We start from the raw sequence: 16,648 nt of genomic DNA on the forward strand, positions 1-16,648 counted from the left end.
TTACTCATTCCAATATAGTATAACAATCTTAATATTGGTTTCCAGCCTAGTAATTCTCACCACAGCCCCAAATAGCTACCAACTATTGATGATGCTTCTCCAAGAAGAGAATAGATTTACTTTAGAGAACAATTTGTAGAAAGCAGTTTAACTCAACTGGCATAGTAGTATTCAACTAAATGTTTGTTTAATTAGGTATTGAACAAGCTTTGGCATCCTTCCCCTTATTTTAAGGCTCCATTTAGTCAATATGATTTCAGTAGTCATCACATAGCCTCACACTTAGATTTCGGCCACAAACTTTTCTAAATACAGTGTCTTGAAATTTTGGGCTACCAGTCATTACAACTAGTTAAAGTATAAGTTTCTAGCCACTCTTGCATTAAGAGAGTGTTGAATGCTGGTAAATATTCTTAGGAATACAAGAAGTATCTTTTGCTGGTGTCACAAATCAAAGATGTTTTTCACATTCAGGTAGTGTACTTAGTGTAGAACAACCAGGATACACATTTATATCTTATTTGCACTCCATTTTAACAATGCACTTTGAAGTTCTCCCTAGTCAGCATAGTTAAGTTTACAATAGATAGGACCTATCTTCGCTGGCCAGTGAAGACTGATTAAACTAATTTTTTCTACCGAAAAAAAGTGTTCAAAACTGCTGATAAATGTTACATGCCAGAGCCTTAATGGAGAATTGCAGTGATTAGTTGTAATATATAATTCTCAGTGTTATTTAACTAAAAACACAAACTGAATCTGGCTAGAACACAAGAATATTGTACTCAATGAACTGTACCTCAGTTATGGAATTTCCTGCACTTTGGTTTACTGATGGCCATTCACTAGAGTACAGTAGCTTTAAAATCTGTTATACTCCCCTCAGTACTGTCCATCTACATACTGAGTTGGCCATGTTTTAGGTACCTCATTTTTACCCAACTCCAGATATTAAATACAATTTTAAAGTAAATACAAAATAGAAGAATGGACAGGAATAAGTCCCTCTAAGGAGAAGGATAGGACAGACTCAAGATTGGGATTATCTGGCAACGGGATGAGGGTCAGAAGTTGAGACAGCCATATTAATAGGGATATGGAGTGGAGGAGTACAATACCCAATCAAGATAAGGATAGAAAGCACATTTCTGTATAACCATCCAAAGCTGCTTCCTGTTTACAAGGCGATTACCTCATCTGGGCTAATTTTGCCTTCATTTTATTCAGTCCATGGTAAACAGGAAGCGTCCTGAAGTTATTTATATGTATAAAGAATGAATTGTCATACAACTCTCCTTAGAAATACCTGTATTTCAGTACCTGCTTAATCTGACAGCTGCTGTTGCCTTCTCACGCTTTTCACCAGAGTCCTTGAAGTAGAACTCAGAAAGCATCAACATTATCTGATCACCTGACAAAAACTGGAAGTTTCTAAACTTAAGTTGCACACTCCATGTACTAAATCTGCATTTGGATGTCAGTGTCAACTTCTCTAGGGGGAGGCTTTTATGCAAGTGATGAATGCCCATTTCAAGGGAGCTATTTTTAAAAACAGTATTGCACTAAGTTTTCTAGTTTTGAAATAAGCAAATGTTAGGACTAAGCATCTGCTCATCACTCAAATTATTGGATGACAGCATTTACAAGTATTTCTTCCTTTCAACTGAATAGCATAGCTACTTCTGGTATACTGAAAAAATTCATAATTAAAGACCATGTCTTTGCAGTACTTACTGTATGAATATGTACTCAATTTATTATGTATTTATTTTTCCCTCAACCAAGGTAACATAATAGCCCTGTCTTGTAAATGTTGGGATTTTCTTCAAGACCTCTTTTTTACTTGACTTTCCAAGAACCCATGTCAGGTCTGGCTTACCTACAACAAACAGGCCCTTTCTTAAGTTAACCAACAGCCTAGAGGTTATGCTATACAGGAGAAATTCAAGATGGTATGTCCCGGGCTTGCCCTCTTTTCTTTCTGCAGATTCTAAATAGCTTTTCCTTTCAAGAAATCTTCAAAGTTTTAGTGTTAATGAGAAAGTCTACAAAACAGAAGCAATGGGAAAAATGCTACAGATTCAGGTCTCAATTTAGAATGATCAAGGGTTTATTTTAATTGTTAACTTGGTTTGTGCCAGAAAAAACTTTTCTGAAGCCAGAACTGCATTTTGCATATTGCAACATACTTAAGATATTCCAGGCTTTCATTCTACTTCACACTAAGATATAAAGAAGCATAATTTGTGTGTTTTAAATGTGTTTAAGTGAGGATAAAGTCCTTGATAAAAAACTGCTTTTTAATAGGGTACTTACCATAAGAGGCAAGTGACAAACAAGAAATTTGGTGTCTGGGATTTCAACCGAGTAAACAGCTAGCTTTATTTCTGCATTTAGCAGCCACCACAAGTGACACCAAGAAGAGAACAAATGTAATTGCTGGTTGGAAACTATCAGTGAGACAAATAATTCAAACACCTGAACCAACCCACTTCAAACTCAGTAACTCACGAGGATCCAAAAGGAGCCCAAGAGGATTGTAAGGCCATCCCTCCCTCACTCCACGGGGAAGAGGCAGCTTGCTCTAGACTCCCTCCTAGCAAGCTCCTTAACCCTGGTGTCTCAAAGAATCACAGCCCCAGGAGAACGGGGAAGTTTCTGCCTCCCCCTCTCCTCGCCCCGGAAGATTGGGGAGCTGCCGTCCAGTCACTCTCCCCAGAGAGCCCCAATCCTCGCCACTGAAACTAGGGTGACGGGTCTAGCACGGACCGCCCTGCCCGGCTGCTGTGGATAGACAGGGTGGAACTAGGGGCACACACCATCGACCCCCGGAAGCGGCTGCGCCTCAGAGCCTCCACCTCGGGCTCCCCCTACCGGGAGCTTCCGGCCAGGCTCACCAGCCCCACCACCCCAAGCCCATCCCCCGCTGCTCCTGTTTCCCCCCGCTGCCTGGAAGTGCCGGGTTTTCCTTCTCCCGACGCGTGGGGTGTCCCTTCCGCAAAGCCCAGGCTCCCGATTCCCGCAGACTCCGGCTCATGTCCCAGTCTAGACCCCGAGCGCCTCACGCCCGCCCCACAGCCGCTCCGGGCCCCAAGCCTGGGGCTACCCCAAGCTCCCATCCTTCCAGTCCCTTCCTACTCGTCTGGGCTCCAGGACCCGCAGCCACCAGAGCCTAAGCCCAGGGCTGTTCCGGGCCCCCAGGCTCTGGGCCTCCGTACCCGCGACCTGCCCCAAGCCTCCAGCCCAGGGCCCCCATCGCGATTCTCACCTCAGACGGCAGGACTGGGGGTCGTAGGGCCAGAGCAGGCGCCTCGTTCAGCCTCTCGCGCTTTTATCCTCTCTCAGTTTCTCTCGCCTCCGCTTGTTTCAATACAAAATGGCGGACGAGGTCGCGCGCTCACGTCGCGGCCTTTCCCCTCCCTGTCCCCTCGCGAGTCGCGGCACGCCAGGCGCAGGGCGGGGCCGCGGCCCTCCCGCCAGCGTACGCGGATTCCACCCAATCACAGTCCAGGCAGGCCACACGGACACTGCGTTCGTGGGATCTGTCCAATCAGTGACTGGGGTTCATTGGGGAAGAATGGGAGCGCTGAATTTCTCCCCCACAGCAAGGGTCGGACACTGATTGGTTAGTGGAATGGAAGCGGACTTCCGGCCTCCTGCCTGCAAATCAAAAGTCAGTGCTCCTGCGCCTAGGAGATGTGGCCAATCAGCGTTCGATGGAGGCAGCTGTTCAGGCCAATGGAAGAGGAACGCGGCAGGGCGAGGAGGAAGCGGAAATGGAGGAGGCTGCAAAGGGCGAGCGCGGAGTCATTGGGGATGGGGAGTGGCTAGAAGGGGCGGGGGCTACTCTGCTCCGCTCCGCTCCGCTCCGCTCCGCTCCAACTTGAGGGACAGCAGCTTAAGTTCCGTCAGGTGTTACCCAGTGGTGCAGTCCACGCGCCTCGCCTCCATGGAGTGTTAGAGCGCAGGATGGAGGTGGACTGTACCCCTAGGCGCACTACTTTTACACCATGGAGCAGGTACAGTCCACCACCCTCTTTCTCTCCCCACCAGTCACTTGCCCGCTTTCCCTCGCCACCCGATGAGGGTATATAGTGGTACAATCCACACTGCCTTCCCCTGTGAGGTAGCACATAGTGGTAGGGTCGTTTGCATTTTTCTTCGTCTCTCCGTGAAGTGTATGTTTTGCAATGGTACGGTCCCCGTTGCTCCATCCCCTCCCCCCGCGCCGACTGTCACATGAGGTCCCAGCTCGCTTTGCTCTGCTGCTGCACAACGCACGCCACACATGGGGAAGTTTTGGGGTGGGGGGTATTAGGTCTCGTGTGGGCCCGCGGCGCTAAGCCAGGGCAGGTGCCACCTCGGATCAGACAATCGGTGTCTGACCCGCACCACTGTAAATCAGGAGTCACTCCTCTGAAGTCAATGGGAATGCGCCACCGTCAAACCAGAGTGAGACCGGAACCCCCCACAGCGGAGCAGCAGCACCTCCGCCTGGCTTACCCCACTCGGAGTCGGGAAGCTTGTTCCTAGCAGAAACGCGTCTGCTCTGCTCGTCAGCCACAGCTTCCGTAGCTGCAGAACCAGTTTGCAGTGCTGCCCGATGTCTCAGACCAGACCAGACCAAAGAGAGCCGGGCGCAGGGTCACCACCGTGACCCGTTTCTCAGAGTTACAGACACGCCGACAAGGAAAATAGCCCAACTCTAAAAGAATGGTTCAGAAATATGGGCGGTTGTGATGGAAACATTAATGCATCAATTACATGCCCAGCAAAATGGAGGGCAAATCAATACTTAGATATCTATCTGCTGCTATTCAATACTCATACAAAGTATAGTCACATCTAAAAAACCAGCACATCGGTCCCATTTTTTTACTATTAGCATTTGAGAGATGTTCCCCTTCTGTTAAATATGTTTAATCAGAGATTTCACTCAATTAAAACATTAAAAACAAGATCTCATGAGTACTCACTCTGTAATATGGTAACAACACCCTGTTAAATAGATCTGATTATTATATTACTGTATAATGTTTCTCTAAACAAACAGCTCACTGATGTAGTAATTATTGTTTTTCCTCTTATAATCTGCCAGAATATGTGAACCTGTTACAATTTCCTAAATACAAAATCAAAATGCCAGCAAGGACATCCATGAAATGACATGACTTACAAATACAAGAGAAGCTTGACTTTATGAATGTCAGTATAACAAACAACCAATTATATGGACCATTTTTATGGGGGAAAAAAATCACATAACAAAAGTGATGTTGATGAAGAACACGTTACTGTCCTTTCACATTCTGATGCCTTCAGTGCATTGAAAATCAGTGGTTTGAAGGCCAAGAAGAAAGCGATGCAGTGCACCATATTGCAATTTGTGCACTGAGCCTGCTGTTAATTTTGAGATGTTTGATGTTCTGAACTTTTTGAAGTTATGAACTCCTCAATACCCAATTTTTTCATAAAATAGGAGTTCTGCACAGCTGAAATTCAGCAGTACAAGTTAAGATAACCCACAGCCAGCGAGCTAGGAAAAGGCTTGTGTGACTTCCCTGGCAGAGGTGGGTGCTCAGCACCTAGCATGGGCCTCTTGATTTCCTTCAGAGCAGAGAAGACACTAGGAAAGTGTTCAGAGCAGTGCAGCACTTGCCTTCCCAGAAGAGGCTGCAATATTATGTATCTGGTTATAGTCCCACCAGGAAAATATAGCACAATGCTCTTATTGCCACTGGCTCATCCTGCTTGATAACTTCAACTCTAGCAGGGAGTGGCTCAAAAAAAGCCAAACCAGATTCATATGCAAGTAGAGGACAGCCTATTTTGTTACACTTCCTGCAGAATTTCCATCACCCTTAATGGGGACAGGGAATGGGCTGTGTTGATAGGGAGAATCTGAGGGAACACTGCACCCATCAGTGTTAGCCGTGGTGGAAGCTTTAGTGTAGATGAGCCTGCACTGCTGCTAGACCAAGGATTGCCTGATATTCTCAGGGGAGATAAGACCAAGAAGTAAGAGACCTCGGTCGTTTCATCAGGAAGTGGGAGGGGCTTCCTGCTGGGTGACATCACCTGCAGAATTCTGCATCCTCAAACTTCTCAGATTTCTTCCTCAGATACACAGTGGAACGAACCCATGTTGAAATCAGAGCTGTAGGATGCAATATAGAAAATAAACACTTTGAAGAATAAAAAGAGATTTACCCCTAGTGGGTTGCTTTGAGATCACTTCCTTCCTCACTGGTAACAAGCTGTTCTGTTGACACTCTAAATAGAAAACCACTTTATGATGCAACGACACCATACTGTTAGCCCAGCTGAAAGCAGATAAATCTACTTTTGTGGTATCTCATCACTGATGGACATAGATTTGCACAGACCCAGTATTGACTTGTTAACTCTTTCTTGTACAGTCTCCTGCTGACACAATGTAAAACAGGTGAGCAGGATCTGTGGGGTGCTTGCACTGTACCCAGTTACAAGGGGCTATAGCTGGTCTCACATGCTGAAGCACCTTAGGGACTTTTCTTGAGCCACAGTTAGTGGGAGCTCCTGAAGCTCTTCCTAGTGCAGGTGGCACCACAAAGAAGGAAATCCCAAATCCAACCTCACATATCCACTTTGCAGAAGGAGGGAAGAACAACAGCAAAAGGCACTTTCAGCTAATGTCCAGCAGCCTGGTGGGAGACATGAGCAGGGGAGAAGGGTGAGTGTTTCTATCTCCTCTCAGGCTGCATCTACATTGGTTTAGCTGCACTGATGCAACCCTCTAGCATGGACACAATTTACACTTGCACAGCGCATGAGATTGGCTAAGCTGCACTAGTGTAAATGGTGTGCATGGTAACCACACTGCATTAGTGTAAATGGTGTGCCTGGCAATCACACTGCACTAGTGTAATTGATGTCACTGCTACTGTCACTCGAAAGAGCTTTTGTGATAGATATTGCAGCCGCCTTCCGTATCTTTGGGAGAACATATTGAATGAAGTTTATGAATAGTTTATGTATCATTGTGGGCCATATCTTGTATTCACTCCATGGGGGGAAGGGTTACCACAGTTCCTCCTAGTATTAAAAACAGTGAGTGGGTGGGTGGGGGTGTGGTTAGGGCTAGTTGCTAAAATAGTAAACATCTTTGAAGAGATACCACGCCCTGGGAAGGCTTGCATATGTTGGTTCAAACTGGGTTTTCCAGAGATCAACAGATAAAGAAAGATCTTTTGATATAAAAAGGCTGAATTTAAATCGAATCTTCTGTTTGATTCAGCAAACAGACGGAGCCTCTGTCCAAGAGGCAGTCCCGACCTGTATGGAAAGGTAGGAAAGACTTTGGCCTAGGAGGGCCCCATAAGACTGCTGGATGACTGTGGTGAGCTTTTAGCATGAGTATAGGAGCTTGTGTTGTTTTTTAAATGTTTTCTCTGTAACGCTTTTACCCCTAAGAATAAAATGTTTTTTGCTTTGTGAAGGCTGGTTGGTAACTGGCATACACTGTTGTAGCCCCTGCAGAAAGGTAAATCACAGGTGCTGGACTCTGATCAGAACTGCTGGGGAAATCACCGTGAGATGCAGAGAGATTGCAGGCCTAAAGTCCCAGTATGGAGGGAGGGAGACATGGATCTCCTCTCTGCCCAAGACAAGAGATGGCTGGGAAGTGTAAAACCTTTAAGTGAATGCCCTCAAGGAAGACCAGGAGGGACAGTCAAAAATGCAGTTAATCCTGAAACTGTGATGTGTATGGTAGCAGCAGTGGGATCTATGCCCCAGAAGTGAAAGCAAGTACTGTAGAAAGGAAAAGCATGGAGAAAAGTCTTGTAGTCTTTTTGGGAAAGGAAGAGTGAAAAGAGAGGCAGAGGAAAGCCAGTTAGGAACAGCTAGAAAAAAGCCAGCTGGTTGAGAAAAGCGGATTAACATTGAGGGAGTGAACTAAGGCCTAGCTAGTCAACCTGCTGTGCTCTGAGGACCAGGAAAGGAACAAAGATCCAGAATCACAGGAAACACCCAGCCCACTGGCAGAGAGTCCACAAAGTGGGGGAAATCTGGGAGACACCTCCCTAGAGGGAAGAGGCAGCAGCTATACTCTATCCAGACCAAATGCACCCCTGCAGCAGAGAGCGTGAACAGATCTATAGGTAGAGCAGGAGAAGCTGCAGCTGGACTGGAGAGCGACAGACTGCGTCTGGAAGCCTAGCCGCTTGCGGACCAAGAGTAAGAGCGAGCAGGCCAGGAGAAGCAGCAGCCCCAGCTCAAGGAAAGCGAGAAGAACAAGAAGTGAGAGGAGAGAGAGGAAACATCAGCAGCAGCTTGTTAAGGAGGGACAGTGCCAGCAAAAACCTGACCCGAGAAGTGGAGCCAGACTCCAGGTACCTGTCCCAGTGGATGGCATAGATTCCACATTATTTCCTCCCTTCTGGGAAGAGAGTGACATGAATGTGTTTCAGAATGCTTTTGAAATGGGATGTGAATTGAACAAGGTGCGGCAGGAGAACGTGACACAGTAACTGGCTCTGCTGCTGTCAGGAAGGGCCTTAGGGATTTTCGCCCATATGGCCAAAGAGGACTATACAGATTACAGGCAGTGGAAACAAGCTTGGTTGTAAAAGCTTAAATTGACCCCCAAAGTGTATAGGAGGAGGTCTTGGGGAGTTCCGAAGAAAGGGGCTCTGACCTGTGTTGAGGTGTCAACTCAAAGTAAGGGGTAAGAAATGTAAGAAAATGGAGAACTGGGGGTGGAGTGGGGAATAACCACAGTTGATGAGGCCTACGAATTAAAAGGTTTAGAACAATTCTACAAACTTGGCCCCCAACCTAGAACCATGGTCTGCCTGGTGCTGGGGAGGCCAAGGGCTAGTGGTAGCCCACAGTGGGTCCAGCTGACAGTGACTCTACCACAGGTAGAATGAGTTCCAGCCGTGATGGCCCAACACCCACACAATCTTTTGTCGATTCCTCTTTTGGGTCTGAAATGGACAGGTTTATTGAAGTGGATGGGAAAAGGCCCAGGGTGGAGGACCCAAGGGACTCTGGGGGTTGTGAACTATCCCTGATAGACTCCTGCTCATTTGGGGACTTTTTGAGCCCTGATGGTCAGATCCGTCTGAAATGAGGTGACACTGAGGGGCCTAAAGATGTTGGGGTGAGCTCCCAGTTGCCAGGAGAAGTCTTGTTGGGGAATGACTTAGATTTCTGGCCCCAGGCCACTTGTGTGGGTACTCGGAGCCAAAAGCAGAAGCCCATGGCTCTGTCTGACCCCAGGCTTCGAGGGGACAGGTTGGGATGGCTCTGAGCTGCTGCCTGGCCATGTGAGTGCACAGCCTGGGGCTGAGCAGAGTCCTGCTGATGAACAGAACTGGGGAGGGGTGGGGAGCAGGTGCCATGGACCAGCCTGAGGTCAGCCTCCCAGCTCTTGTTATGGAATTCAAGCAGGAACAACTGACTGACCCTTCCCTAGAAAAGCCCAGGGCTGCAGCTGACTCCCCTGGCAGGCCCCAGGTAGGAGGGCACCTAGAAATATTTCTCTGGGATCAGGGCTGCTCTATAGGGAGTGGAATCCCTGGGAATGCTGAGCCATGGGGGATACAGAGACAATTGGTGGCACCACAAAGTCTATTCAGCCTGGCCCATGTTATACCCTTCTCAGGACCCAGGGGAATACAGCACACTAAACAACACTTCCTCCAGAATGCCTACTGGCCTGGGGTGTGAGGCAGTGCAGAAATACTGTAAATCCTGTGACCCATGCCAGAGAGTGAGGTAGGTCTGGGCTGTACTGGTCCCCCTTCCTATCACAGAGGAACCCTTTCAGAGGGTCGCTGTGGACATCATGGGGCCCCTTAGCAAAGTTACCTGGATGGGGGGAAAAATCTGTTCGGGAGGTAGTAGCTTACACCACCCATTACCTAGGAGTGGTAGCACTGTCCTGTACAGAGACAGACAAGGTGGCTGATGCCTTGCTAGCAATATTCAGCCCGGTGTGTACGGAGTTTGGTTCAAGTATGTGGACTCCATTTTGTTTTGGATTCCATCTTTGTTTGGACTGTCCTTCATTTTGAAACACCTTCTTTATGAACATTTCCTGCTCTTTTGAGCTAAAGGTGAGAAACCAGAAGTGGGAAAATCCAGAATCTGCCTAGCAATAGGAGGACATAAATATCTGAAACCGAGGCAGGCTCCGGGCTGTTCGCTCTGGTGACAGCATGAGTGCGGGTGGTCTCCTGAGACAGGAAGAGAGTAGCAGTCATGCCCTGAAGAAGCTGATCATCGGATCAAGATCCCATTTTTTCCTGATTTGTTCCTGACATCCCTGGATCCTGTATTCGCATCGTGTTTCCTGGTTCCTTCTTCCTACCCATCCTACACCTGACTGTTCAGTAACAGCACTTGTTTGAGAGAAGACCAACAGTGATGTACTGAACCCCTTTATGGTTACTACCCACAGTCTATGTTTATGGGTAAGGGTTCTGGGTTTTACACCTGACTCCTCTCCAGCCTCTGAGCGTTGTTTATTTCGTGTTTATCAGTGCCCCATAATAAATACTCGCCTGTTTTTCCATAAAGGAGTCTGTTGTGTGATTCTAAAACTACCCTGGTGATTCAGAGACAAGAAAAGGGGTATGAACCTGAAGGAGGGGTCCTGTTTTGACTTAATTACGTTTTCTTTTCCCTAGATCCCCTTTAGATAGGGTATCCCTCCTGTCTGTGTGGTAACAGGTGGGGTTGCCCTGTCTGGTTGCCCCCCAGCTTAATAGGCTGATTGAGAGATTTAATGGAACCTTAAAACAATATTGAAAATGTTTGTGGCCCAGCACCCAGTGATTGGATAAATGTTTACCTCACCTGCTGTTTACCTATAGGGAGGCTCCCAGGAATCCACAGCATCCTCCCCTTTTTAACTGCTCTGTGGGAGGATGGCACATGGTGAGGGGGGAGCTGGACTTAATGAGGGCGCAGAGGAAGGTATGGCCTCTCACTCAGTGGCAGAGTGCGTGTTGGCCTTCCAGGAAAAACGCACTGAGCTCCTGGCTGTTCCAGCCCCAGGCTCTCTCAAGAGACAGCAGGCATACTCCACCTTCCCTCTCGTATATTACTGCCAGTCTTCTCTTCTCCCAGTCATTTTTTTTCTGGGCAGCTACAGCCCTTCTCTGCAGGGCAGTGAAACTGGGGGATGCGGATAGGGAGTGGGGGATAGTGCCCCCAGAATGGAAATACTGGGGGGGAGATGTGACTCGTACATGCCTAGGGTAGCCCACTGAAAATGCCAAGGTTAGGGCAAGGTGCAAAAGGAGAAGCAGATTCTCCCAAACTGGTGGATAACACTAAAGTTAGATTCCCCAAGCAGTCACAAACAGAGCTCCTGATTCCCCACATTGGTTATCAAGAAGCCCTCAAAAAAGAAGCACACATCCCCCTTTGTTGCATTTCAGTCTTTGGCTCCCAATCAGCAACTAGGTCCAGTAAAGAGACAAGTTATTTAAAAAACTCTATTCACTTTACCAGAGGATCAGCCCAAAGGGTCAGCCACATTGTCAAATCAATAGAGGTTTGGTTCTTACCCAATATACTATGCAGCCAGCCAATCCTTTAGTAGCTAAAATTAAAGGTTTATTATAAAAGAATGATCACAGCAATCAGATACATACAAATGACTTCAAAGTCCATATATATCAGATTCTTAGCAGTACTGGAGTTTGCAGACTTGTACAGTTCCTCTGGTGTACACCCAGTACCTGGATGGGTCTCAGTCCTTTGTTTCATGGCTTCAGATGCAGAGTAGTTGATCCAGAGGTAGGTAGGAAGCAGGAATGAAAGCAAGATGGAGATGGTGCAGAAGCCTTTTATAGTTTCTGCCATCTTGCTTGCCTCAAACACAGCTCACAGAACATGGGCAGGGAAAAGCATTTGCAGTCCACTGGACCACAGGCATGTCCCTAGATGTCCTGATGACTCATAGGCACAGCAGTGCAGCCCTGGCTTCTCTCCTTTGGCTCATTGTATAGCCGACAGCCCCTGATGAGTCATCAATGCTGACACTAATCTGCTTGGGGAGTGTAACTCAGTAGCTCAGCATGAGTTTTTGGGTACAGATTTATCGCATATACCCATAACTTACAGTATAAAAAGGATACATACACAAACAATATTATCATACTTAGCAAATTATAACCTTTCCAATGGTACCTGACATGGGATAAGTTGTAAGATTAATTGTAATTTTGCAATATTGATACCAATAATATGATAAATGATCACTTATATTACATACAGCATCACAGGAGATATGATCTGTTTCCACTCCCATGGTTTGTTCTGCTACACTTTCTGGGAACCAATAGTCTCTGTAAGCTGCACACACGTGTTGGGGGGCAGAGGCAAGAGTAGGACATGGAGGGTCTAGCGCAGTGCCTGGAATTGGGCTGGAGAGCAGGTAGGATCCGGGGTGATCAGGCCAGGTCTGGGACTCTGGGATCAGCTACCCCTCATGGCCAGTGAAAGACATGAACTTCCAGGACCCTGCCTCCCGAGCCTGGAGCCAGCTGCCACCCACCAAGTCTCAATAGCTCTCCTTACTCCCCGTGCAGTGCACCCACTCTACTCCTGACCTCTTCCGATCCCTCTGCTCCCCATTCAAAGCAAAATTCCTGCCACCTCTGCTTGTCTGAGCTGATTGGATTTCATGCAACTCTACAGTCAGAACGTGTAAGCACAGATGGTGACAGGGAGCATTGTCTAGCGGTTACACCAGGCAATGGCTTAGGTTGCCAGAGGCCCAGGTTCTTTACTCAGGTTTGCTACCCAATTATCATGTGCCCTGGGACAGTCACGTAGGGACAGCTGTCAGACGTATTGAGCACCCACCATTCTCACTAATGCTCACTAGAGTGGCTCAATACTTCTGAAAATCAGGCCAGCCTGATGTCTGGGTCTCTGTTTCCTCAGCTGTAAAAATGTACATGGTATTGCTTCCCTGCACCATAAGGGGTGCGAGGCCTATAGCTTCTGAAGTGCTATAGGCAGGCAGGATATTATTAGGAAGGCTAAGATTGGTCAGAGGTGTTTTTAGTAAAAGTTATGGACAGGTCATAGGCAATAAACAAAAATCCATGACCTGTCCATGACTTTTATTATAAATGCCCCTGAATAACTCTTAGCTGCTCCCGGGTCGCTGCTCTGAGGCCCGCAGAGACTGCTCTCCAATAGCCTCTGGGGTCGCCCCCAGGGCCGCTGCTCCAGGCACTGCTCAGGCCGCCCGCGGGACCACTGCTGTCCCGGTGGTCCCTCGGGCCGCCCCGGGACCGTTGCTTGGGTGGTCCCTAAGACCAGCTTCAAGCAGAAGTCACGGGGGTTGCAGAAAGTCATGGAATCCGTGACTTCTGCAACCTTTGTGACAGACTCACAGCCATAATTATTAGATGCAGGTCTTAATTCCTGGAATGAAATTAAGCCAAACGAAATTGAGACTGGATGGCAGGAAATATAGGCTAACAACTGAGATCCATTTGACTGTAGAATGGATTCTAGGGGAAGTGATAAAGCCCCATCACCAGAGAAACTCTGAAGGAAGATGGACTAGTCACTATGGGAATATAGTGCAGGGAGGAATTCTGCAAAGGGCGCTGGTGGGGGGAAGGGACTGAGAGTTTCCAATGTTGTCAGTTACGCTCCACCCCTTCCCCAAACCTCCTTGTTATTCTTTAAGCAACACAAGTGAGGTTCTCGCTTATTCATGCAAGGCTGGTGCCCTTAATGCAAGGAAACAGCTGGCCTCAGCAAAGGGCACTCCAGCCTCTTACAGTGGTTTTACACAGCACCTTTCACACAAAGGTGCACGGTCCCCTCTGCTTGGCTGTTAGTGACGTCTAGAGCCAGGCCCAATGCCTCTGACATCCCCCGCTGCTTGCGGGAATTCAGGAGCAGAGCTGAATGCAGCTGCTCAGTTCTGTTCAATACTAAGGGCACAAACAACCAAGCATTGCTGGCCCCTTGCATCCAAAAGTTAGTGTAAAAGAAAACAGGCTGATGGCGCTTGTATAAAGTCATGTGACAGGTCAATGGGTTTTAGATGCACCAATCAAAGCAGCAGCTTACTCTAAGCTTTGACGCCATAGGCTAGTGTGTCATTGAAGATAAGTACAGTACTTGATTTCTCAGTGTAAAGCTTTGTCCCTAAGTGCAGGAAGCTCTGGCCCTCTCCCTGTGTGATTGATGGGTAAATGACCAGAAAAAGCCTCTAGTCCCAGCAGTCTGTGTTGGCTTAAGATACTGCATCCCCCACTCTGTTTAACTTTAGAACCATTTAAAGGTTCTTGGCCCTTTTCCACCCCAGCTAGCTGCAGCCTGAATGGCTGTTGCATTGTTGAAGCAGATGAGACCAGTGATACCGTACCCCTGTCTTCGAGGACTAACACTGCACTTGAAAAAGTTTCCCACCACCCAATGAAACTGAAATGGGAAGTGGCAGCCCACAGGGAGTTGTGCTAACTGCACTGCCTTTCTGGAACTGCTACTGCAACCAGACAGGAAGAAAGCAGCAGGAGGCAACTCAGTTTTCAACCATGGCTAAGGGATTTAGGAGCACAAACCCCATTGACTTTCAATGGGATTTATGTTTCTAATTCACTGAAAATCCCACCCTGTCTGGATGTATAATGCAGCTGGGGTTTCAGCTGGGATGAATCCTATGGTTAAAATGGTGTCCCACCCAGCACCAGCGCTGCTTAGAGCAAATGGACAAGAGGTGAGATGAGGTGTAGGGAATATGGGGAAAATGTGACTAATAAGAGTAGGGGAGAGTGTGGGAGGGAGGATTCCTTTGTACTGTCACTGTAGGCAAGGTGAAAGGGGTCAGGTTGGGAGAGAAGGATCATGTGTCACTGCTTTCTAATCCATTGGATCAGGCAGGAGCTCCAGAAACAGTCAGACACTGAGTGGGTTCTTTGAGCTTGGCTGAGCTGGTGTTTCCAGCCCTTCCCTGGGACCGCTCAGCATTACAGGATGTGCATGAGCTGTCCCCCTTTCAGGCATCTGATTTGTCTTGCATACATCCCCAAGTTTCACCTCACTTAAAAACTACTTGCTTACAAAATCAGACATAAAACAACACAAGTGTCACAGCGCCCTGTTACTGAAAAAATGCTGACTTTCTCATTTTTACCATATAATTATAAAATAAATCAATTGGAATATAAATATTGTACTTACATTTCAGAGTATAGAGCAGTATCAACAAGTCATTGTCTGTGTGAAATGTTAGTTGGTACTGACTTCGCTAGTGCTTTTTACGTCGCCCCTGTTGTAAAACTAGGCAAATATCTACATGAGTTGATCTACCCTCTGGAAGATCTCTGCATACCCCCGGTCGAGAACCCCTGCACTAGAATACACATGATTCAGCACTGGAAACATGGCCCACGTTGATTCCCTTCTACCATTACTGCTCAGGATACCCCATCCTTCCATATTAAAAGGCCCTGACAGGAGGCAGAGACTGGAAGAAAAATACCTAAAAATTACTTCCAACCCATCTACCCAGAGCCCCGGGGGGGGCGGGGGGAGGGGGGCTACTGATCATGTGACTAATCAGCAGCCCTATTCCTTAGTACAGCAAAATGGCCACTCCACAGCACACACTCCAGCAATGTGGAATACAGCTGCCCACTCCCCCTTTAAAGATCATGGCATGGGGTCAGCAGATTATCAGGAAGGAGACTCAGCAATGGAGATGATCCATCTCCATTAGCAACTCCTGGTTTATCAGTCACAGAGGTGTATGCCAGAGAATTACACCCCACCCCCGAGGCCAAGGAGAGCATCAGGCAGTGGTTAGCAAAAGCTTTTAGATCTTGCTTCTGAGAAGTACCGAGCACCCCCAACTCCTCCTGAGACCTGGGGGTTGGAGAGGTAGAGGATGCTCAGCACTTCTAAAACTCTACAAACTGTGGCTCACATGAGTTTCAGTCCAGTGCTGGCCACAGATAGATGGGATTTGAATAAACTGGCACTCACGCAGCACACGATCAGCTCACTTCATCTGTTTTCCAGAACATTGTGATCTGGAGAAAGGCTGGGACATCTAGAACCTGTCCGTAGGCATTTGTATAAGCAAACATGAGGTACTGCTGCTATGCTTCTGGGGAATGGAAATAAAGGGAACAGAGTGAGAGAACAGGTAAGGCTTTTCTGCGAGCACCTGCTTTCATAGCAAATGAGGGTTGAGATAAAGCAAGCGCTCTCACGACACAGAACCGCATCTTGAATCGAGACTGAATTAGTCTGTTTTTAAAGCCAGGGATTAGACACAAAAGGGGTTGGACCATTTCCCCTTGTAATGAAATAGCAATTCTCTCTCTTTAGAATCAATTATCTCCATTTCACAAGTGGGGAAACTGAGGCAGAGCGTGCTTAAGGCTGGGACTGTCAGAGGAGCTTGTGGGATTTGGGCACCAAATTCTCTCAGGCTCTTGGAAAAGATCATCAGAAACAACTTGCCCAAGGCCACCCAGCAGATAAGTGGGAAAAGCAGACTCAGAAGTCAGGGCATCCTGGAGCTTCCAGAGCTGACTTGCTAACGAGACCAGCTCGATTGTAATGCTAAGGCAGGGCATTGCCAGTACAGCTCTTGAGTCTAGAAGGGTTAGTGACC

General features: G+C 47.4%; 1 protein-coding gene and 1 long non-coding RNA gene across 10 annotated transcripts in view; one reads left to right on the forward strand and one right to left on the reverse strand.

Moving 5' to 3' along the window:
- The window catches only part of CNOT1 (CCR4-NOT transcription complex subunit 1), an 88,573-nt gene extending 85,067 nt beyond the window's left edge, over window positions 1–3,506 (reverse strand). For 8 of the 9 annotated variants that reach the window (XM_067552736.1, XM_067552727.1, XM_067552709.1 and 5 more), the window contains exon 1: window positions 3,269–3,505. The gene's annotated coding sequence lies outside the window, so the exon portion shown is untranslated. Of the gene's footprint in view, window positions 1–3,268 lie in introns of all 9 variants that reach the window. The other variant, XM_067552688.1, reaches the window with a different exon arrangement.
- Window positions 3,507–3,854: 348 nt separating this feature from the next.
- On the forward strand, window positions 3,855–6,018 carry LOC137154465 (uncharacterized). The gene is made up of 2 exons (XR_010920217.1): window positions 3,855–4,019; window positions 5,099–6,018. It is a non-coding gene; the product is annotated as an uncharacterized lncRNA (long non-coding RNA).
- Window positions 6,019–16,648: the final 10,630 nt, after the last annotated feature.

The sequence above is a fragment of the Emydura macquarii genome, unplaced genomic scaffold, assembly GCF_026122565.2.
Source record: "Emydura macquarii macquarii isolate MOO-44397 ecotype Brisbane River unplaced genomic scaffold, CSIRO-AGI_Emac_v2 contig_295, whole genome shotgun sequence".
Taxonomy (NCBI): domain Eukaryota; kingdom Metazoa; phylum Chordata; order Testudines; family Chelidae; genus Emydura; species Emydura macquarii.